The sequence below is a fragment of the Amia ocellicauda genome, chromosome 10 (assembly GCF_036373705.1).
Source record: "Amia ocellicauda isolate fAmiCal2 chromosome 10, fAmiCal2.hap1, whole genome shotgun sequence".
NCBI lineage: Eukaryota > Metazoa > Chordata > Actinopteri > Amiiformes > Amiidae > Amia > Amia ocellicauda.
This window is the reverse complement of record NC_089859.1, coordinates 27139136-27164748: the sequence shown is the minus strand read 5'-3', so window position 1 is coordinate 27164748 and position 25613 is coordinate 27139136. Positions and strand designations below refer to the sequence as shown.

Sequence of the window (25613 nt, the reverse complement as noted above, 5' to 3'; positions counted from 1 at the left end):
TCCACAACACAATAGGAAAAGGCTGCAGGATCTGGCACGGCTCCAGCAGACCCACTTCTGAGAAATCCCCACACGCAGAACACACGGAACGGAAACGTCCCATGAAGGCAAATCGGGAACCACTCTCGCTAGGGCTACAGGCACAATACAGTAAGTACAGATTTCTGGTATTTCATCTTCTGATTACATACTTTCACAGCCATTTAGGTGGGGAACCAAATCCTTTGCTTTGGGTGGGGATCTGAACTAATCATTAGTTCAAAAGTTCTCTATGTCAGTCACTGTTATTGCTGGTGATATTTAGACCACATATGAAATGCACTGAAACATGGAAGATATTTACAAATACACTACCTAACCCTACAGAAAAGGGCAGACTAGCAGGGGTCTACATTTCTGTGTTTTTATTTATTATAATTTAATATAGGTTGTGTTTTGGAAAGTACTAAAATGCATTATGGCCAGGAAAATGGAGGATACATTTAATAGGTGTTCTACCACCAGAAAACAACAGCCCCCGCAAATCATGCAGATGATGTGAACTAATGAGGTGGAGGGGGAAAACATTTAAAAGGTTTTGTTTTATAGTCTCTCCCTGCCAGTCTCCACAACCTCGGAGGTAATCAAGGAATTTTACTCCAAGGATGTTTCGTCAGCCTACACAGCTCACAGCTCCAACCCTGCCTTCTGACTTATGAAGAAACACTGGTACTCATTACCGATCAGACAGATTTCTGTAAAATGAGTACTGACACATAAAACCAACTCACCAAAAGCAACTACTGCGCACAGTGAGAGCATTCATATATACCCTTGAGGTAACAGTTTGTTGGCAGTTTTACTTCAGCAGATTCCAGAAGTTTGGTCTCTGTCCTGGTTTAGTTCTGGCACAGTGAATAAAAGATCCTCAGGCCTTTGAAATGGCAAAGACAGCTACAGGTACAGGCCCTGCATCTATGCTACACAAACCCTCCTATCCATCAAAAACTCTTGAGCATTTCTAGGTCTTGCAATCTGTATTTAATTCTATTTCAGTATCCTATGGCAGATTTCACATACAAACATCCTCATTATACCTAGAATAAGAAGGGTCTTCCTGTACCTTACCTTTATGTAATTTGGCTTAAGAACACTATCATTATCACCAATCAAAACATATACTTAACACTCCTCTGCTCCGACAGCAAGCAAAGTGCCACATAATGAATAGGTGAGTGTGCTGTAGTGAGTCAGCACTCTGAATACTGATACTAGATCAGGAAAATCCTGACTTCACCAGTTTTGTCTCTTTAATTGTACCTGTGGCAAGTGTCATGATGGACAGCTTCGGCAAAAACCTAATGTTTTGTTAAAGGTGCTGACACACAGAAACCAGTTTTCATTGCACCTGTAATTAAATTACTCTGTGGCTTTCCGGATGTGTGCATCACCAGTCATCAAATGACTCAAGTACACGCACATGGCAGAAGTATTTTGTAATATAAGAAGTTGGAATTCAGAATGTTCTGTTTACATGCATCGGAATTCTTTATATTCCACATAAGAGGGATATTCCTTTGATGCCACTAAATAAACATAAGTTAGAATTTCACCTGTAAGTTTGTCGAGATCTGGTTTTCTTGTAGTCTTTTTCACCCTTTTAAAGCATTCAGTACATCCTTTTTCCCCATATTGAGCTGCTTTGTAATCATTAATTCTTTTCAAATCCAAAACTGTAATTTCATCATCTGACTAAAAGCATCTGCTTTTCTGTGAAACAGTCTTCATGTTTTATGTCACAACGACTTTCTTTAATGCCTGTGTTTTTGTGGGTTTACATGGCAGATATATATTTGGCACATCAGTGGCCATATAAACGCAGAAACAGCTACAGGCAACACCAACAGCTGCCTACAGTAATCGTAGTCAAACACAAACCTGGTAACTTCAAGAATCAGAGCTTACCTATAATCAAAATATCCCACCCAACCCTGTAAAGCCCTGATGATTGTCTGTAAGTCAAAAATGGCATTGTATGGACCCTCCACCCATATGGAACTAGACATCATAGTTTGAAACTTGCAGTCGTAATCAGCAAAATCTTTCATCATGAGTTACGTTTCTCATTATCCAAAGCAAATTAATGATCAAGGAGTGGTTCATTTCCACAGCACCTCACAATCCTCAACTGTTTTTATTTATTTTACACTCTTGTTTTTCATGTCTACAATCAAATAACTTGCTAGATGTATGGTGAAAGTCCAGACAACATTCAAAAAAATTCAAAAAAATCCACTGCCAGATATCTTTCATGTACAAAACCTGTAATGTCAGGAAAAGCATGTTAGATGTACTTGACATTCTACATGGGAATGACTTGCAGAGAAATCAGGTAAACGCTAAAACTGATATGACTCAAGGCCCTGAAATTCTGCTTGGCTGGGTCTCCAATGCGAGTTACTCATCGGGTGTCGTGAGTAGAGATCGTCATGCATCTGCCCTCGGAATTAAGAGTTCTCATGGCTTAAAGGCCTCTCACCCTGAGCCTGCCACACTCCTAGCCCTGACACACACAGAGACCAGATGCTCATCTCCACAAGGCAGGGATCAACACGGAGTCATTAGGTGCAATCAAGGGGCAATCTGTGACAACAGTGGCTCCCGAACATCAGAGAGACCATCAGATGATCTATGGCACTACTGCGGAGGTGCTAGGCTGGAGACAGCAGTAGTCTTTTATTGCAAGAGATTCTACAGCTTCGCCAGTAATGAGCTGGATGCTGTAAAAGCAGCACCTCAGAACAGAACACTTAAAAATGCCTTTGGATTTTAACACTGCCATGTGCAGTACTTTCTGCTGTGATGACACATGGAGGGAAAGAGTAAGGATTAAGTTTCTCGAATCACCACTTTTAGGTTTTATTTTTTTCTTATGTAATAACAATCACACCCCTAAGTCCCCACACATGCTCTGCAAACTGCTCTGGCGAGTTTGCATTCTTCATTTATTTCATTTCCTCCTGCTCAGTTGTAACCTGTGCTGCTGAACCCACATCACATCCATCTCTTCACTGTCACTCAAACACCTGAAGGATGGCTTTAGAGTGAACGAGCTCGCCTGGGATGACAAACACTAGAGATTATACTCTGATGGCTACTCTGGCTGCCATGCACTTACAGGCATCGAGGGTGTTTTGCAAATCTACAATGCTGTTAGCTGTCAGGTATTTATTATGTCAGTAGTTATGCTGCTACTGATTTACTGTAGTCAGAGCAACAGCTTCAGACAGGGCTGCAAAAGATGTTGTTATCTCCCCCACGATTTATTGAGTGATGCTTTTGGAATTGTAATATACACACGGTTGCTTGAAGATGTATAACAACATGAATTTCAGTACACCAGATATTAGTATCCAAGTGCAGATACCAGGTTACCAACATGCTGCATGCTTCAAAACATTTACCTAGCACAGACTCTGTACTATAATAAGCAATCCATATCTGCCTGCCAACCATTTGAATCTAAAACACTCCCTGTCATTCTCCCACTGTTGTGTCTGCCATACGTGATGGCATCTCTCTGGGTTCTGTACCTTCTCTCCAGAGGTCACACTAAAGCAGCAAACCATATACAATTTCAAGACCAACATTAATAGACACAGCAGCTGCAGCTACACATATGTCAAAAACATTCAAAAGTACAGTTATTCATTCACTTTGCATTGAAGCAGGTGGATTTTCCAAGTCTAAAATTTAAGAGCATATGAAGCAAACAAAATGGTCATCTTCGCTTCATTAGCTTCGTAGTGATGTTTGTGTATATGGCAAACCAGGGAGTCACTTTTAATACAATATTGTTAGTCTCCAGCAGAACAGAATTCTGCTCACAGTTTTTTGAGTTTGGGAGACTGACGTTGTGTAAAGATTTCAGATCTTGTGCTTGTCCCTTTAATGGGTTTCTGGATGAGCTGGGAAAGCCAGCACATGAATTCAGAATCATGATGGAGAGAATTATGCAGTAATGTCTGGAATGTCAGCATATATAGGACTCATTCAACCCAGAACAGCATGGATTATTCAGCTAGATACCCCACAGAAGAACAGTCCAACATCCAGAGAGATTTTTTTTATTTTCATCTAACATTTATTTATTAAATCTACAGAGAATGGTTGCCTCTTTTCATGTTTTTCTAATAGTCATACAGGTTCTCTCTCTTATGTGTATCCTATGATCTTTAAGTTATGCTCCGTGACAAATATTTCTATAGACTTACCACAGCAATTTTATTAGCCCTGCTACAGAATAAAGCAAATAAACAACAACTTCTTTTTGATGCAGGTGAAGAAAAACAAATGGCTCAATGTCAGTTGCACTAAATATATTCTTTGTAAGCATCAGCAAAAATATATATATGGCCAATGAACTAACAGAAGGCATTTAAAACTATCCCTCACATATAGGCTATGCTATTTCATTAAAAGGTTGAGTTTGAGGTTGAGCTTCCAACATGGCCTTCAAGAAAAGTGTGCCCAAACTGTACTGGACTGTTATGTCTTACCTTTCCTTGATTTTGACTTTCTATGGGTATGACTTGTACACAGAAGATGACAAGAAAAACAGTCAGCTAATAGGAATTGCTGTGTACAGTAAGAGGAAATGAGAACTCCAATACAGAAGCTTTCCTTAACTTGAGGCTTGTTCTCAATTGAACTTGACCAACCAGAAGCCATTTCAGCTGTTCGGTGTCACAGGTCTGCAATGTTTTCTCAGAAGAAAACAATGCCAAAAAGCCACTACAGGTTAAATGCATAACCATCCTCTTCCTGACCAGGATTTTCTGAAAGATTTATATTACTGAATCCTCAATTTATGAATGTTCAAATAATATAATAAATGCCATTGAAGCTTTATTTTATTTTATTTGTGTATTTATTTAATTTTTTTAATTAAAAAATTCCCACAATACTCATAAGCCAAGTGCATCTGAACTTGGCGGGAACTCACAGGAAGCATTTCCCCTCACTGAATCTCTCTCAGCTGCCAAGGGATGTACTGAGGCCAAGCAGAAGTTAGTGAAGTGGTTTCAGTCAAGAACGTCAAATGTGTTCTCTTATACCACTACTGGCACAAACCTGTATCGCACAATCAGAATGAAGAAGAGGTCCACGAGAAGATAATGCATCTAGATTAACATACAATCGTTCCTCACCGTGTGAAAAAAAGATGCTGGCAAAAGAAAGAAAGACAGAAAGAAAGAAAAGGGGAAAAAAAAGAACAAAAGGTCCATAGAGAAGCATATTGCAGACATGAAACACATGGTGGCAAGTCACTAGAATAAGCAGCATTTACACACATTTCAGTTTCAGACGGCATCATACTGAGGAAAGCATCATCCACACTAAGAAAGTAATAACCTGTATTGTATTATTTTCTATAAAGCATTATGCGGTGCTTCAGGTCAGATAAGGAACCAAGAAAAGTGCCACAATCACCACAATGAAAGGAAGGGTTCAAAATATACTAGTGAAATTAATGAATGTCATTTAAAAGTATGAACAAAGGTGAAGATGTCTTCCACTTTGATGAATTATAAAGTACTCAAAGTCTCCAAACATGCATCTATTAGCACTGGGATACAGGAGGTTCCTACTTCCAAAAAAAAATCATTTGCATTTAGGATATCGTTGGATGTCAAAGAAATAGCTTAGTCACAATTTCTTCAGAAATGAACAATTCAGTAGCACCTTGTTTCATGCTCTTGTAAAGCAGGAGATTAAAATGGTATTCATGTAGCCTTGAATAGAACAAAAAAGAGCTTAACATTCTAACACTTGGACATTTTATATGACTATTTTTACTATTATACATATTTCACAAAAACATTTAAAACAAAATGTATACAATACCAAAACCCTCAAATTTGCCAATAGCCCTCTTCCCCAAAGTGTGTATTAATTGTACAGTTTTGTTATTATTTTAGTCTAATAACCAGCTTTAAAGATAGAAAGGCTGAAAAGTTTTAGCTTACCCTTAAGACAGCCCATGTAGGATATTTAATCCATGTGCCACCATAGAATGATTAACAGCACTTTTCAGTTCTGTAAAAGAAAGAAGAAAGAATGAAATCCTGTTTTTATTTTGTGGGATATCCCTCTGATCTGCAGCTGAGAGCTTTCAAATACCACACAAACGTCAAAGGCTTTCCTGCTGTGGACTTGCTGCTTGACCTATGAATCTTTTGAAACAAGGAGGGGGGGAAACAAAAAAATCATCTTCACTCTTGACAGAAAGACAAAAGCACACACAGAGCAAAATGCAAATGGAAAAGCCAACCACAGGCATTACAATTATAGCAAGATCTCACCTCTAGCTGCCGGCTGGTCCAAATGGGCTACAACTCTCTTTGCACTTCCAGATAAAGCCCCTTTTTAAAACAATGCATTTCCTGCTTCTCTGTATGAGAGGGAGTGTGTGTGTGTGTGTGTGTGTGTGTGTACGGGAGAGCCTGCCAGCTCTGTGATGTCTGTGTTCAATTAGTGATCTAAAATGCCAGTTCGAAGGAAAGGGGAGGCCGCCTCCTCAGGGAATCGTAATATAACCATTTATTTGGCTCCCGCACAAATCTGAAAGCTCCACCAGTTCTCTCTTTATATATATATATATATATATATATATATATATATATATAGATGTATGCATGCATGTCCTTCTGGCATTCAGCCAAGATGAGAAGGTCCAGGGAAAGTTAGATGTAGGGTCCCTTAGATGAGGGATTATAAACAGCAAGGTTTAACTCAGAGTAACACTTTGGGTTTCATCAGAGATATTACAGATAAAATAGGACCAGAGGGGACTGAATTCAGCCTTGTGAACATGGATGTTCCCTTGTAACTTCCTTTTCAAAGCATAGTCATGCGACATCTTTCAAGAAACCTGACAAGAATCCATCCTACTGGATGCATCTGAAGTTCCACTTGCAATGGTTTGTGCAAGGTTTGGTTTTTCTTCATTCTAATCCATTTCAACCAAATAACATTAATTCTATGAATTTCTATGACCAGATACATCAGAACAGTTGTAAACCCATGAGTGGCTCATATGTCTGTTCCTTCTGACTGGGATTTTGCTACTTGAGGGGGAATGCGGTAGCAACCTCACAAGCATGCAAAGACACCACCACAAAACCTGCAAGGAGAGGCCTCTTCCTCACTATGCCTAAAGCACATCAACGACCAACTGCTTTGAAGGTTTCCAAATTGGTTTTCATTCTTTTCCATTATTGTTCTATTTCGAGCACATGCCGCTCTACCCCACAAAAGGGTTCCAGAGCAGTCAGTGTGCTTAACCAGCCTCCTCCTGCTTTCCAACTATATTTACTGTTAAGGGAGTAGCTCTGGTGGCCTCCGCAGTCATATTTTCCCAATAAAACAGGAGTTTCCTACCCTATGGAGAGGAAGCCACCCCTGCCCCAAGGCAGTCTTTTTACGTCAGGGCTGAGCTGGGGTGACCATAGCCAAGAATCAGGCAGCAACATTCCAATCACATGGCACCTACACAGCAAGGCCTACAGGGCTGGGCGGCTTGGGTGATTTACAGTAGTGCCGCTTCCCAGGGGTAGTGGCAGAGTCAACACGGCAGGAGGCACCAAATCAGGTAGAAGGAAACCCTTCCCTCTGAGGACACATCCTGTATGGCTGATTAGGGAAAACGCACTGGGGAGCCTGGATGGGATTCACACCCTCATACTTTATGACTATTGTGAGAGGAGCAGCAGAATAACACCAACATAAGAAGATCAAAACACGGCAGGGCTCCCACTTGCTGGTTTACTAAACAAACAAAAATGTGCATTAACAAATTAAAGGGATACAGTAATTAATATACCTATATGTGTACAGTAAATTACAATGGATTAATCTGGAAAGGTAAAAAAAAAAAAAAGGCCCAGCAGTGAAAACTCAGACGTACACAGTACACTTCTTTTCATGTTGGAAATGTAACTGGGGCACATTCTCAAACCTAATAAACCATTTTCTTACAGCTGCTTTGTGGGAGATTGATTTGATGAATACACAAATTATTTGATAGCAGAATCAGTATTTGTCCTTCAGCGTGCATCGCTTCCTAAGCAGAAGACAGGATGTAAGCTTCAAAAACTGTTTCCTAGCATATGCACTTCCATCTATTCAACAAATAAGTTATTTTCAGGGCCAAGCAGAATTATTTTATTTAAAGTCACTGAGGGTTCCCCCTGTCAACTCAAGAATGTAGATTAGTTTGTTTGCAAACTAGTATGATGCCTAAACCTTGGCTTATGATTGGGGCCATCTCTGTTCCTATAGCATCATAAGCGATATTAGATTAGTATTAAAGAGGTAGTTTAATATAAATAGGTAGCACCAAAAACTAAAACCACAGCTTGTTTTAATCTTATTTTCCTCTATCAGTCAAAAACATACAAAAAAGTGGTTACATGGTTGCGTGATAAGGTTTTTCTCTGAATTTATTAAGACTCAAAGGCAACCGGTTATCCTAACTGTCTGTTCGGAGATGAAAAGTTTGAAAAGGTATTTTGAGACAAGTTATAGCCTATATGTCTGCCCTGGTTATAAAATTGCTTGGACAGCCTTATATTCTGTAGCTTAAGGACAGGAAAAGCCCAAAGACCTCAGTGATAAGCAATAAGCTAGGATCAACATATCAGCTTTCATCTTCTGCAGAACAGTTACACAACGAGCAGTTTGAAGAAAAAATACTTGAGGAAATCGGGAATTCTTACACAAAGCACATAATGCCAAGAGTTAGGGACTGGTAACTTGATAAAGCACATATTTCTGTATCGTCTGACTCAAACCTATGGGAACAGAAACCTGTTCACATGAATCTTCTTAATTGCCCAAGACAATATCCACAAAGCCTAATCCATCCATGTAAACTGATCAGTACCGGTCAGAATTGCGGCGATACTTTCACCCATGTTTTTGTATTCACTTGGACAAAACGAAGAACCTGAAGAAGATGATACAGTCACAATCAGATGCTGCTGCAAATAGTAGAGGGATGCTCACTTTTGAACATTTACACCAAACCATGTTTACTAATCTCTCTCTCACTTGTTTAATTTTGCAGGAGTGATGAAATCTGACCCATTTGCAACTCCCAAACACCATCCTATGTACGTCACAACAGGGATTTTTTTTTTATATCACTCATTTTGTTATAAAAAAAAAAATCTCACAAGACTACATTTTTTGCTGTGATCAGTGAAACGAGAACAAATGAAAAAGGACTAAACACAGCTTATACAGTAGATGGTTGTCATTAAGCCAATTAGGAGAAAAAAGCTTTAGAGGTTCACTGCAATTAAGTAACGATGGTGGCTCATTAGGCCGCCCACACTTCTCAGGGTAAAGTCACATGCACAGCTCTACCTAAGGGATCACCTGACTGAACACATCACTGCTTCAGAATGCAGAAGAATCCACCACATGAGTTTTAATACTGTACTTGAAGTGCTGCGTGGAAAAGAGCTATTTTGTTAAGCAGTGCCGGAATCTCCAAAATTATATCCTTCAAACATTTTAATACAGTTAAAGAGATCTTTGAGAGCTGTGATAATGACGCTAATCAAAGATATCACTGAACATTAAGAAATACACAGAAAACAGATATGGGTCAGAATCAAATTTAATTCAGAACATCAGAAAGGTTATAAATGAGAGCGTGCTTGTTTGGTTGCCAAACTTAAGTCGAGTACTTAATACCAATATAATGAGCATTCAGCATCTATATGAAAGATCGTTTTGGTTTTCCCTACAGCAAATGGCACTTTTATGAAGTAGTAATAAAACATTGTCCTTCTTTCTGAATACCTTTTAGGCAGCTGGAAAAGTGAACATGATTATTTGGTCCGAAATTCTTTTATTTTTTTCAGGGTTTTTTTAAAGCAAACGGGCAGAATCAAAGTGGGAGAGTTTAGTCTAAAATACTCCTTCGTGAAGCCACAAGGGAGTGGTGAAAATCCACTGGGATGTAATTTCCAGGAAAACATTTAGTCACTATCTCTATCTGCTGTCTCAGTGGAACCCAGATCATAAGCTAGTAGCACCCTAACTAAATCACCGAGTTTATAGTTAAGAATGAAGCAGTAAGAAGCAGCTGTTTAAATTTGCCCTTGAAGTTCTGGTGTGGCTTTCAACAATATCCTCCACCTCAAATAAAAACTCCTAGCCCTGACCTACTTATTACTGTACAGTTTGCAGAGCTGTCAATCTCAGGGGATCGGTCACTAAAGAGTGGAAAGCCGTTTGTTCACTGAAGGGATCCGGCTACTGTGGGTGTTAAGAGAGATACAGAAGGTTTCTTTATTAACATTTTATTCACCTAAAGTGACTCACATTCAACCAGGATCTACACAAAAAAGTTAGAGAGCTAAAGTTACATATTATACAGTGTTACAATAAATAAAATGTAAAAATACCACAAAATCCAAAGTGTTACACAGAGAAACATCAATGGTACAAGATTCTGCAATACAGCAAATAAGCTGGACGTCCATATGTTTTAATATTCAGTATGGAGATGCAGAATGAGAATGAACCAAACATGTGTGTGATTGTATCTCTTGTAGCACGCATTATCAAGCAGTGATTTACTGGTAATCTGTGTATTTTGTAAACTTACATAAAACAAATCTTTATAGCATAATGTCATCATCAGGAGTAAATTCTTCATCCAGTTACCTTTTTGATAATAAAGTGAAGAAAAGGTGCACAGCTTTAGATTTATGAAGCAAAAATGCTAACATTTAACATACATGTATCATAGATAAAATACTGTTATAGTGCACTTTATAATAAAAAGCAATCTGGAGATAACATGGTTCTAGTTATTTATCGTCTAGTACAAAATACAGAGTAAAGCTGATTAAAACCGAGAAATACCAAAACCAAGTCAAATATTTTTTATTTTAGAAAGACTAATGAATGAATAAGTATATGGATTTTTGTTAACTGTTACAGTTTATAAATAAAAAGGGGGGGAGTATAATGGCATGACATGACATCACACAGTAACTAACCAGAAAAAAAGCAATTTAGAAAATGCTTAATTTTATTCTCTCACACTACACTAATTACTGCTATTACACAGGGCTTATGGAATCACCACCCATAAGTGCTCGCAGGGGTGGAAACAGTCTATCACATTGCAGTCGGAGGTAGAATGTTGTGTAAATGTGTTTTATGGTTTGTAAAAAAAGGAATGATTCAATTACTTTTATGAACTTGTTCTGAAACACATAAATTCCAGTTCTGTGTAAACAATAAAATACATCTCACTTATAGAGGGTTGTCTTTTTTATTGCGTTGCCTCTCATTGGAAGACAACATATAATTGAAGTGGCAAAACCAATTGCAAGCTTGATAGAGTTCAGCCTGTGAGACTGGAAATTCTCCATCAGACACTTGTAATTTTGTAATTAGGGTTTCAGAATTGTTTTTTTTTTTTTTTAATCCACCAATAAGCATAGACTTACATTAAATTAAGGACCATGTTGCCTCTGAATTAACAGAATTGGGTGGATATTTCCATCTTCAAATGTTGGTGTTGGCTAAGGTTGGGGTCCACCTGTTAAACTGCATTTAAAGTTAAAGTATTTAGCTTGTGATTCATCATTATGTAAACTATCTAGATTAATTAAATATAAAAAGAAAACAGTGTATTGAAGCTAAGCAGCTTCAGTAGATTGTATAGACACTGAATTGTGCCAAGAGGACGTGGGCAGAGCAATAACAATTAGTGGACCCAGCACTTTACCTCTAATGGCTAATTACCAGCACAAGTTGTCCAAACAACAACAACAAAATATCATATATATATATATATATATATATATATATAGTGCTTTAGATTTTAACTGTGAAATATAAAACACAAATCAATTATATTTTTAGCCTGCAATGATGGGATTTCAGAGCAAAATAATCATGCTTTACACAGAATATTATAATTGCATTTTCAAATAGAGGAATTCAATCAAAAGAATGCCTAGCTAATCTGGCTTGTTGCATAAGTAAACCATTCTCCCTCTGGCCAAATGCAGTGACAGATTATGAAGCGGCTGCATGTAAAGAAAAACTTTTCAGTGTACTTCTCTAAACCCATATGGTTCAATGGTTCTATAGAAACCAACAACACCCACACAGTATGAAACGTAATGCTCTGCTTTGTGTCTTCCCTCACTTACCCAAATCTTTCTTTGTCAGACCACAATGTCATTTCTACAAGGCAATTCCATCTGTGCCTAATGACAGATTTAAGAAAACCCACTGTTGAAATTAAGTGTGCCTCTTTACAACAATACAGTTGTAGAACTGCTTTTCCTAACTTCTGTTAACTCTGTAATTGTGAATTCAAGCAAAAGTTAAAATAAAATGAAAGCCAGGATGCACATTTTAGAAAAAAAATCTTTGGGGTTGTCTCATGAGTCACTTGCTCTGCAAATCCCCTTATCCAGGATGGAACCTGGGCCTATAGACTGGGTGTTTCAAAGTGGGGGGGGCTGTACTTTATAGCATTTTTACTTCGTGAACATCTGCACAGATATATGCTTTTATAAACACTGCATGAAAATCTAAGATAATATATTCAATATTATTAATTCATAAAAGTTAAATGATCTGAATGTTATTAGAGACACCTCAGTTCATGTCTTCAAATTTCTTTCACATTTCCATGCCAATTTAATGATTTTCATAACCACCACACAATTGTCACTGTGCAAATATAAACATAAAAGACAGCTGTCCAAACTCAGTTTAAAGTATTGAGCTCTATGGAATTCTGTGCAGAATATGGATTAACAATGTGACCAAACAGCTGGAGCCTGGGGCTAGGCAGAAAATCGCAAGAGAATATTGCAGGTGCATTGTGGGTGGTTTTCGTATCGAAGAGCATGCATCAGCCTCTGAGTGATTTCTATCTGTAAGGTTAGCATTTGCATGTTAACTTTAGCTGCTGTGTGAGCAATAGGGCAGATTAAGAGAATAAAATGCATAGTCTTTTGTGTGGATTTTGCATGGAAACGACATGCTGCTTATGGAATAGATAGTTATGCATTGGAACCAACAAAGGAGAATGGGACATTGGTACTGTTGCGTCAAAGGACAACAGCACCGAACTTGATTATGATCATTCAGACAAATGGATGGGAATCTGCAGTAAACCACCAGAATAGCGTCACAGTTTACAGTAAGACGCCAGAAGCAGTCAAGCAGTCAACTACATTGTAATTCAGTTAATCGTAGTGATTACTTACACTTAGTGTGAGGCTAACTACCTTTTATTTACACTGATCAAATAACCTTGGCATTTATAGGTCAAGTGCCTTGCGATCCTATCAGCCTAACCACCATTAGAGCCAACAGCTGGGCTTTGTTTACCGGTTCTATTTAGTGGATGCAGATAGGGATCGTGTACACAGGAAGGAACACCAAAAGAAACTACTTCCATGCTGGAAAAATAGCATTTCTTGACTTCACAAGGAACACTTTGTGAAGTGAAAAGTCAGATTAATATGAAACTGTAGTAATTACCTTAGTAATACTACACAGAACACAACATGCTGGCGAAGATATTTTTATTTTTGCCAGGTTACTACAGTTACACACCCAACAATTAGATTTGAAAGCACAGAGTAGTATGCAACCCCACAATCCTTTGTAAATGTATATAATATGTATTTTGTTGTTGTTGTTGTTGCGTTATGTGCTTTTCATGTCTTTTGCTTTACTACTTGTTATCTAAATTTTCTTTCATGTTTCAGGCAGTTGAACCAATACTTAACCTTGGAACAATTATGACTTTTGACTCAGTATCAAGTAATTGTGCATTAATCTGTGACAATGTATCTGTACGAGATATTTAAAAACCAACAAAGAAATATATAACTAAAGGATACTCCTTAACCTCTACATTTCATGTACTGCCTTCTTCTGTGTCCTAGGTTCACTCATAACTATTGAGCTCCAATTTTTAATCACACTTGTGTTTTCTCAGAGTACACTGGAGCCTTGTACGTGCTCTGGAAACAAGCCCAACTTCTCCTCTTTCATACAAGTCCCCCTCCCTTAAATAAAAATGAAGATGGTGGGGGGGGGAAACTCAAACGTATCAAGCAGCCACAATCTCACCCCGGCCACAGAGAACACTGAGAGACGAAGACTCTTTAACGTCACTCCCAGCAAGGGAACCGCCAAGTCTGGCACAGAAAGGGGGGTCATGTGGAAGTATTTATTTAGGACTCCGAGACCTCATGAGGCAGTCACTGCAAAATTCCCATCAGTCCTGAGAATGCCCTGCTTTTTACGAAGGTGAAGACGCACTCAGCCAACTGCTCAATGTCTTGTGTTGTCAGTTAATGTCTTCGAATTTTATACGCATGCCACAGTTAAAACATCAATCGAATCTACTGGGGATTTGCAGTGAACGGGGCTCCAACTTCCCTTCTCCAGATAAGATAAGGTTTCCTAAAAGAAGGTTCCTAATTTGGCACTTAAATGGCTATCAATACACAGCTAATAAAAGGAATATTTCTACTCTTCCACAGAGGTGGCTGTGATTTGGTTTTAGAGTACCAGAATCACACTGAGTAATAGAGTTGCTGATTACATTGGAATTACTGAAAATGAAGTGAGCAAAGATTGGTTGACCAAAGAGTACCAAGGTCCTATCCCTTCACCTCCAAACGAGACTTATTTAATTCACCTTCTGAGGAACCAAGTACATGCTGTACTTTTAAAACCCTAATATATATTATTTTTAAAATAAAATTTAAACTAATAAAAATTTGTTTAAAAATGAAATTGCAGTTAATCAGCAAAGATTAAAGACATTGGTCATAAGGAAAAAAAAAAAAAAAGTTTAGTCAGGTACAAATACAAGAGGGGAATCGGACTGGCAAACACTGTACTTAACATGGTCTTTAGGTTAATATTGTCAGACGTTTTAGTGTACAGTTACACATCATGCTGGAGATTTTCATGTCCAGATGTGTCTGATCCAAGTATTACATCACCCCCACCTTATTGAATTATGCTTTCATTATATCCCTTATCTAACCAATCTCGATGACAATGAAGCTCAGTTTTGCAACTTTATATACTTGAGAGGGGAAAAATAGGAAAGCTGTTGTTTGGCAATCTCCACTTCACAGTTCAAGTTTTGTCATAACCCCAGTCGAATGCACAGCACAAAGAAATACACACAACCGCCTTTGAAAGCATTTCAATATAGATTCAAAAGGTTCCAGCTACGTTCCTCTACAATATGTGATGCATTTTCAGCTGAACAATGTGTACTGTACATCAGGTATTACACAATTCAAAGCATACATTTAGAGTCATTGAAAGAATATTTAGCCTGTGTGCTTTTCCTTGTGAATTTGCTTGACTTAATGAAATAAAAACAGGGAGAAATATGACATTACATGAGACAAAGCAGAGACTGTGACGGTGACTGTTCAAGACAAGTGCAGGTGACCACTGCTGTGGCTGTTATGCAATGAATAAAAAGAATGGACCATTTTCAATTGTTAGTCTGGTCCTCCTTATTCGACTGCTCTAAAACCTCATTATAAATCACAACCTGCAGTTTAGATCATATTATACAGTTAGACGCATTGTATAAGTGATAAGCCTTACCAATACAAAAATCTTTGTAAACATATACCATTGAAAAAAAAAAAAGTTTTAAAGTGAAGAATTCTGCACTGTTCACATGTGCTGTAGGTTTTACAAAATTATTACAGAGACAGCAAGTTAAATGAAAACTTTTGCATCTATGGTGGGCTCTGCTACAGTAATTGAAAAATATGTTTTATTGCAGGACTCACTGCAGCTAAAAGAAAACATTTTTTTACAGCTGCAAGAGAGCACTGTAAAGCAAAACATATTTATTTAAAAGCTTTTAAACATCTGCAGACCGCACAGAATGTACTTCAGTATGATGCAAAACGGCAAGTCAAAAATCTGCCAGGAGAACTCAAAATTAATTGCTCCCAGAAGAATGGTCTTTCAAAACACGCTCTTGTCTGCAGCTCTTGAGAGATCGAAGAGCGTCCTTTGGGTGTGCTTGGTTTAAGGCTTCGGGGAAATAAACCCTACAGACCGAAGGAGAAAAACACTGAGAAACAGAAGATGTGACGTCAGGCTAATGTCAATATCATAAACTTATCACACTCAAAAGATTCGGCTCAGTTTTAAGTCTCATTCAAATTAAGCGCTATAACTTAATAATGTCCGTATTTTTTGTCTTTTGTTTTTGTAAAGACAGCCTATGGAAATGTGTTATCAAATGAACATTCCCAGTAAAGAAAAATATCTGTGTGGAGAGGACAATGCTTAAAATCAAAGACTGAATGCTAAGATTTTATGCTTTATGTGCAATATTCTAATGTTGTGCAATTCGTTTCCATTACAGTTCGGCAAAAAAAAAAAAAAAAGTTTCAAAGTACTTCCCCCAAAAGGACAAAACTGATTAATTTGAATCTTACTGAAAACTGTTCTGCTTAGAATGCCTTCTTAGCATTTTATTAAGTTACAGCTTAATGAAAGAATTTCTGGTTTTATACACAGAGAAAAGCGCTTCATACGTTTTCCAGCATGTGAGTTTTTAAGTTCATTAAAGCCAAAGAATTAGATTTATAAACATCCCAATAGGACAGTAAATGTCTACAAGAGCTAATTATTCGATCTATTAAATCCTGAATGTTTGGCTGCTGTACCAAACCAATCAAATAATTGGAAACCTACTGGGAAGCAAAAACAGAAGTGTGGGAAAAACTGCAGAGAAATAACGAAAACCTGAACAAATGTTCTGCCAATATTTCAGGCAAGAGAAAGGCAGAAGAACAGGGGTCCACTCCTACTATCTCAAAGAAACACTTACTCTCTGTCCATACAAATCTGTAACTGAGCACAACACCCACTTGACTGATGTTTAGCTCAAGAATGCAAGGCATGTGAATCATTCCCATTGACATTCATGCAGTAACAGGGCTTGATTATGCCTCTTTAGCAGCTTTCTCGAGTCCAATGGGCTGATAAAATGCAGAAAACATGGTTCACTTGGCTATGCACATAATTTTACCCATTGTAGCAGGGTGACCAACTCAAGGGTTTGATTAAGGAGCACATTTTTAGAAGCAGGTGATTTAGAAAGAAAACTGTAACAGAGTGCAACCCTCAAGGTGCAGATTTCACCACAACTCTCTTAATTAAAAACTACTTAAGAAAAACACATTAGATCTACAGGTCTAATAAACTTTGATAATGAATGGCAACCTATGAAACTTACTTCCATTCCCAGGGTTGGCCACCTCTGTACTCTATTAAGACCCAAAGAAACCCATTACATAGCAGTGCTCTGCAGAATCTTCCAAGTCAATTATGTTTCTCAGTTTTTCATTTCCAGGAGACTTGTAGAGTCTGTAATGGTTGCACATGCTCCTACTTTATTATTACATACAGAACTGGGTTACATGAATAGGAAACTGCTATCTGAAACCATTTGTCCATGGGAGACATGGCAAGCACAACTGGTGGAATATTCTATTTTCTCTGCACCATAGACTACAACAGGCGCATCCAACACAAAAAGCTGGTTTCACAGATGCACATTAGCACTAGTGATGGACTTGTGATGCTAATCAAGGTCTGTGAAACCAGCAAAAAGACCCTTATTCACCTGTAACTTTAAAATGAGACTCTTCCCATGACTATATATTTAAAGGATGTAGCCTAGTACTTCATAGAAAGACACCCTGTACAAAAGTGAAGTACAGCTCCAGCCTGCATAGCAAAACAATAGTTTGTAAACCCCATGTACCCTGTTACTCACACAAAAGCAGGGCAAATACAAAATGTGCATTTAAAACTAATCCAGCTGACCTCTCGGTAGCTATTCTAACTATGTTACAGAGGTACTGTCCATGTAAAGTTAATAGGCATTAACACAATAGTAAATGTAGAATTAAATTTAAAAATTATCTGTATTCTTTTGTTTGGTATATCTTTTTCTGAGATGTAAAAAACAGTTGGACTAAGACGGTGCATCAGAATTCGATCCCCTATTCGAATCTGAAACAGAATCTGAAAAGTATATTGCAGGTTGACATGTTGACAATGACAAGTCATGGATTCGTGATTAAAATACTAACTGATACTCAGTGCAGAAGGGAGCTTTAGAAAGTACTAAATGGCAGCAGATTAAAAGAAAAAGCTCAAGTAGTATCATCTATGTTTACTTTGTAAGTGGAACTTAAGTACATGCACATTTAAGACTAGCTGTACTGTCCAAGCAAGTAGTAATGCAATGTTACAAAAGCAGGGAAAATATATATATACACACAGGACTGTGTACAGACATTTTGGGGGGCAGGGGCTCAAGCACGACCTGGAGTCTATCTGTGCACGTGCCTGTATATATATTTTAATTTACTTGCAGCAAATATCAGTCAGCTAATTGAAAATTGCACTTTTATTTCCCTCTCTCTCTCTGAACAATACGTATTTACTGCAGCCATAAACCCTGCTGAACAACAGTGCTCAACACTACAGAGCCCTGATTGCTGTCTGTGTGGCTTGAAGCCAGTCTAAGCCTGTCTGGCTGTCCATGTGACTTCACCATCCACTCTCTATTCACAGCGCACAACGGCTTAATCCCCTAATAGACCCGGCAATTTTAGGGGGTGATTAAAATTAATTAATTAAAGTAGCCAAGTGTAACAGTCAGGCTTTAGAAGACTAAGTAAATTATGGGGGGTATAGAGTTCACTTATCATCTGTTCTAGGCACAACCGGCACTTTTCACACTTTCTCTTGTGACAGCTCCCTGCACACCAGTCTATGTACAATGTGACAGTCTGCAGCAGACCCTTGGTGACTCAGCATGACCAGAACTGTGCAACGAAAACAAATGCATATATTTTTTCAGCCAGGCAAACAAGGTGGATATGTAGTTCAATGTAATCCCTCTAGAGATTTCACACTTTCAACTTCAAGCAAGAGCAAACAATTATTACATAAATGTAATCATACTAGCGACTATACAACGGGTAAAACAACAATTAATTTGAGCTGAAAGGAAATCTAATCATTCAATCTGTGCCTAAATCCTGCACTGTATGTAAAAGTACAGATTGACTAATGTGGTGGATTATGTGTTAAGATTTACATTATTAAAACAGACTACATTCTGATTAGGGAGCACATATGTTCTGGAGGCTACTGAAACATTAAAAAAAAAGGTTAGGCTAGACCTCTTACACCATTTGCAAACAAAATGGACAACCCCAGGTACCATAGTCAGCATTCCTCAATACAGGCTAGAACATCAAACCTGGAACATTCATTCTTCATCGATTAAGACTTGTATGGCTCTTACGGTGGTGTCCATGATCGTACTGAACCATTCCACCACTTCCTCTCCCCTCCAGCCAGCACAGACTCAACATACCACCAGACCAAAGCATACCATTTCAATGTGGAGGGTCTTCAAGTTAACAGTGAGGAAAACAGTAATATGAAGTATTTCAAACTTACAAAATACTTGCCAGATGTCTGAAAGTGGGAAATATCCAACATGGTACACACTCAAGTAACACTGGGCTTTTCTTCTGTTATCATAAGATGAAAAAAAAAAAAAAAAAAAAACAGGATGTGGTCATGAAAATTCAGTTTCTCATGTCTTACTTTTGTTTTTTATTCTGTGGTCCCCGAGAACACCTGGTCACAGATAGTGCCTGTGGGAATGAAGGCACTAAAAGGCTGTACCTCATATGGTCTTAAGGTGACAATATAGGATTGTTTCACCTCAATGACTGCACATGGGGGGGTGATAGAGAAAAATGAATTTGCCTGTAAAACCAGATGCATGTCAGTGGATTATTAAAAGTTATTTTGGTATCCGTGGTCATGCTTCCACACACAAGCAAAATAAAATCAAGGTAGCCTCTGTACTTGTATGGGGTGGTTGGTTTTATTTTATTTTATTTTATTTAGAAATGGCGACTGTCAACAGAACAAGTCAACGCATTTCTCTACCCTCCATAACATGTCCTAGTGGCTGCTAGCACTGCCAGACTAGACGTGTCTCACCGGTGCACTGCATCGTATGCTACCTTATGACTGTCTCTCCATTGTCTCTGGCCAGATTACCTCTGACCACGACCGCAGAGAAAGCAGCTCACATTGCATTGTGTTACCCGGTTTATTATCCCAAAGCTGTCATGTCGGTAAGGTGCACTTATCAGCAGCAAATCCCCGCTTTTCAAGCAAAGGTGGTTGTTCTTTGTTCCCCATTTACGACCCCGTGTCTGTATTTTCATTAGACTCGGGCAAAAAAAAAAAAAAAAAAAAAAAAACGTATTTATCCCGATTTTCGATAAGATCTAATTTCCCCCATGACATGAATGAGTGTGGCTACACAATTGAATGTGTGCTTACTCCATTATGATAATAAACCTGTTGCCTTCCGCCGCGTACAGACCCTTCAAATCAATGTCGATGGTCTCATCTGGTTCATTTGTTTTAACTACGTCACTTCACAGAACATATGAACTACATGCAACAATCATTATTTTCTAATGATACAAAAAAAAAGCACAGATTCATTATTTGCACTCACGATGCTCGCCTCGCTTCAAATCAGAGCAGCGGATCATTTTCGCCAACGTTTTTAAATCGGGGTGGCAATATGAGCACGCCACACTTTAATCCTTCTACACAAGACAAGGCTTCTACTCACCGTTGTTATCGGAGCAAATTAAATCGGTTTCCTTCCTCTTCCTCCCCCTCAAAACCCTATATGTCTCCGCTGTTCTTGCGTATCTTATGATCTGCTCGCAGGCTTTGCGAGTTAAACTCCGTCCATGTGATTTCAGCAGCAAAATGACAAGCCTGTCCCTCCTCCTGTCTCCATGGGGACGCCGCGTCACCGCCCCGCTGCGTGAGGGCAAAGGTCAGGGGGAGGGGCTTGTGCCGCTCGGTCAGGTGGCGGCATTTACAAAGGGCTGGAGCATGTGGGCTGCTGTCGCACTGCTAAACCCCAACAGGCACAGGGAAGACCGGGAAAATGCGAAATAAAACCCTACTCATGTGAATTTAAGAAAGCGAGCTCTTCCTCCGTTTGCTCAAGTATGTCCTACTGCAGAAGCATTCACACTAGGGCTGTGTTTATGGACGTGCAACATTGGTAATACTATAGCACCGCATTATCCCATCATTTTGCAACCACACAACTGGGTGGGGGTCTGTTCTGTTTTCTTTCAGTACAATATAATTATACAATCCTTGCTGTCAGTTTCAGTTGATTGACTTTCATTATTTTAAAGAAAACAGAAAAAATACTCTCTTTTATTCTGAACCAGTGTGTATGTGTTTGGTTTGAAATAGCATGCTTGTAAGAGGGGTTTATTTGATTCATCTATATCGGGCATGCCTTTTGGACATGCTAAGTTACATTTAGCTTATAACGTGGTGATCAACCATTTAGGGAATCTGGTCAAGGAATATTAATAACAGTAATGGATTAACGTGTCAGTCTTTTGGACACAACTGATTCGATGTCAGTCTATTATTGAATAATATATATTTCAATTTCTCAATCTACACCATTGCTTGCTTCTCCTTCCCATACAGCTTGTGGGTTTATTTTTAAGTAATACCCCCTTTCAATGAGCTGCCATTGGTTGAGGTATTCGTCAAGGGTATTTAAACAATATTTACAACAAAATTAAAATACAAAACAGAGAGTTTGCATTAATACAGACAGTAAATATTTGAAATATACCAAAAGGTGATGCAGACATTTAAACACACAATAATTTCTATCCCATCAAGGGATATGGGAAAAGTCATACAATTTAATTATAGGGAATATTATAAATATTCCTGATTGACACAATAAGTTAAGTTTGCTCCATAGTCGTAGGTTTTGGGCTGGACGTGTTGAGAGACACAATAACGTGTGTCCGGCTCCATAAACATACTGGACACGCCAACCCCCCCAATTTGGAAACCAAACTTACGCCACTGATTTGAGCCCAAAGATGAACATTAACAAAAAATAGTAAAGCATCGCCATCTAGTGTATATCCACATGTATCATGCAAATGTACCGGTATTCCAGTATTTTATATATTCTAGACAAAAGTACCCTGATTGTATGTTTACATGTCTGTAAAATATTTGTTTTAAATGCGCTAGTCCCAAAATAAATCAATAACGGGCTGCACTTTGTATGTACCTGGATAGAATCCCCTTTCCAAGATATGTGCTTGTAAAGGATAAGTTTTATATTTATTTCGAGTTACAGGTGTCATGTCACAAACTCATCTTTAATTGATGATTATTGAGACGTCTTTAAATGAAAGCACTGATGGGCGAGCTGTGTTACACCGCGAATGTATTTGCATGCCATGCAGGGATGTGTGCAATTCCTCCGTTAACAGTCCTGCGACCAGGTGTCTGTTTAATTGGCCCTACCTTCCAATACAGGCATGTAAAAGCGGTGAATTAGCATTTTCTTGGAGGTGATCTGTTGGTGGGGATACGTTCACTCCATGGAATGTAGAAAACCAAGAAATTCAGATTGGCTACATGTCCCCCACCGAGGAAGACTAATTATACAATGAAGATCTATATTAATCCGAGTAAAAGGGAGCTTTTGAAATGTAATCATAATATGAGTGATTAGTAGTACATATTACATGGCAAATATATAAATACTGAGTAGAACTATGCATGTGTAGTGTGTGTGTGTGTGTGTGTGAGCGGTTGTGTATGTATGTGTATGTAGGCTATATACATATATCGCAATCGTGTTTTCAGATCTGTTCATTGCAGCCTTTAATTGAAATGGAAAACGTCTCAAGTCTGGTTAAGGCTCTTTTGGGTTCTATTTAGCGCCCTTTGGTTCTTGCTACCAAATTTGTAAGCATTTCTGACAAAAGGGTTCAGTAACACAATGGTGGACTTTAAACCAGAGAGTAAGTGGTGTCCTTTTAGTGTATTCAAATTGAACAGTTGGACACGTGTTTGAATACTTTTTTCTGCAATTAAAAATCATATACACGTGTTTGTATGAATTCTCCAGGTGTATTGATACTCGGATACAGTGCAGGGTTGAACACTTCATGGATAATGGAAAGCAAATGTATGAGAAAAGATAGGGAAGAAAGTTTGCATCCAGCGCTGGTGCACCAAGATGCACATATATGAGCTGTGAGTCACAGTGAAGACATACATTTTCCAAAACATTGACATGTAGTTATACAAAGCACTGCATGAGCCTCTGTATGCAGCCTGAGTAATACAATGAAGCCTGTACATGTTCTTATTGGAAACATATGCTCATTATCTGAATAAAACAATGTATGGAATTAGATTTGAATTGCTGAGATAAATATGTGTTTATGAATATAAATATAAATATATGTAAATATGTTTTTACACACAACTTGTTTCATTTGACCCTGGTTACTGTTACAGCTGACCCCGGGCATGGGGACAATTGTGACGTCTGACTCCTTGGATGTGAAGCAATATTGCGGTCTGCAAGTTAGCTCTCAAAACACAAGAATGGTGTGAAGTCGCAGCAGATAGACAGTCAGCTGTTTGTATTAACCAAATGACATAACCATCTCAACCGGTCTCGGAGTAATGGAGCAAAAGACACACAAAGATATTCTGAGTTTAAAACTAAAGTCCAGGAGGAGGAAATGCCCCAATCGCTGTTCACTCCTGGTCCAAGCACAACCAATGACCAGTGTCCTTATATCAGGACATGAATATAAAGAATATGTCAGCACCACGAATTCATTGCAAGCCAGACAACCCTGACGGCTCTGTCAGCCTGTAAAGAAGCCCCTCTTTGCCGTAGCCGCCTGTATTTAGGGCCAGACTCCCCTGCACAAAGCCATAGCAGAGCACTAAGCCCTTCTGCTACATGTTGTCTATTACTTGTATCTACATATAAAGAATAAGTAAGGGGGAGTATTGTCATTTGCTATTGTATCGATGTGTAAATAATACAGAATAGACCTAAAAGTCCTGATATTTGGAAAAGGGGAAATTAGAAATATGTAACCATTACTTATTTTAAACAATGCATAAGGAATGAGGAATCAACTTCTCGGCTATGCTTGACCTATTATAGTGAATGGAGAAGAGATGGCGATAAAACATCAGTTTGGTAAGAACAGCACAAATGTAGAGTATATTGTATTTTGCCATCTTGTCGGTGATATGGGCCACAATCCAATGTGCCTCCCTGGTTTAAACTCTCATTATCGGGCTGTTAGTTGGAGATCTTACAGGAGCTCACGCATTCTGTGTTTTTACCTTTTTATGTCTTGAGTGATATTAAATATATTAGCTAACTTATATATTGTACAGACTAATCACTATATTGAATCATTCCTTTTCTTTCACAACTCTTACTACTTTGTGAGAAAACTACATTACATTCAACAGAAGACATTTCGCAGCTTTTCCAACAAAGGTGTTTTTATTGAAAAAAGAATAAACAGTGCATAGAGAAACAAATCATTTTTAACTCTTGAACGCCTCTGTTCAATTGTGCAAACTCTTGATCTGCTAGGCGAGTGCAGGCGCATCATTTAACCATTTACCATCCATTTGACACACACACGGAAAACACGAACAGCATATGTACAAATATACATGGGTCCTTTCACGTTTGGAATAAAGCGCATGAAGAATAACAGTGCATCCAAAGGTCAATCGAGTTGTGAATATGTCAAATTCAAAATGAGGAAAAGTACTGAGGCTCCAGAGAGTACACGCTTCCCGGGTAATAACAGAGCTGGTGGCTCCAGGCCGCTCCGAAGCTCCTGCTGACGGTGCGGCTGAGCTGGTAGGCGAGGTGCGGGGCTGGAGGGACGGGCGCGGACAGGTGAGTGTAGAGGCGCATTGTTTTAGCAGGCCTGGGCTCTTCTCCCGAGCCCTGTTCTGGGTACATGATGTGACAATCTCTGGCCATCATCCCCTCTCTCTGCCCAGCCATGGAGAGCACAAAGGTTGGCTCTGGCTCATCATTCACACGGCCTGGCTCGGCATCGCGGATCCCAGTGAGGCCCGGCTCTCCCCGGCGCCTCTTCCTCCCGGACTGTTCCGCCTCAGCGCTGCTGGACGGGGCGCTGCTTTTCTCTAAGGCCTGGGGGGCACTGTCCTTCTTCAGCAGAGAGTCGATAGAGAATGAGCTGCTGAACTTCACCTTCCGGATGCCGCCAGCAGCCTCCATGTTGTCCCTCGAAGCCAAACCGGGGAAGATGTGCCGCATGCCCTTGAAATGGCGCTGCAGTAACCTCGGGGTGATGCGGGTCTCATCCACTCTCCAGTAGTTCCTCTTTCCATTGGGATTGTCCGGGTTGGACAGGACCTGCAACATTGCAGAGACATCAAAACGTTAGTGAAGTGTAATGAAGATGTCAGAAGGCACTGTGAGAGCTTATACGAGGCTGATGAGACGTTTCCATTTTGCCGTAGACGGCATTACATACCTTTACAAAGCAGTCATTGGATGACAGACAAACCCGCACATTGTTTTCCAG

The 25613-nt window shown here is 38.9% G+C and overlaps 1 protein-coding gene across 5 annotated transcripts in view; it reads right to left on the bottom strand.

Annotated features, from left to right (window-relative positions):
* Positions 1 to 20945, bottom strand: part of ptp4a3b (protein tyrosine phosphatase 4A3b) — a 44333-nt gene extending 23388 nt beyond the window's left edge. For 3 of the 5 annotated variants that reach the window (XM_066715776.1, XM_066715774.1, XM_066715778.1), the window contains exons 1-2: positions 20786 to 20944; positions 6009 to 6078 (exon numbers count right to left, since the gene is read on the bottom strand). The gene's annotated coding sequence lies outside the window, so the exon portion shown is untranslated. Of the gene's footprint in view, positions 1 to 6008; positions 6079 to 6344; positions 6404 to 20785 lie in introns of those variants that run through there. The other 2 variants (XM_066715780.1, XM_066715775.1) reach the window with 2 other exon arrangements.
* Positions 20946 to 25613: the final 4668 nt, after the last annotated feature.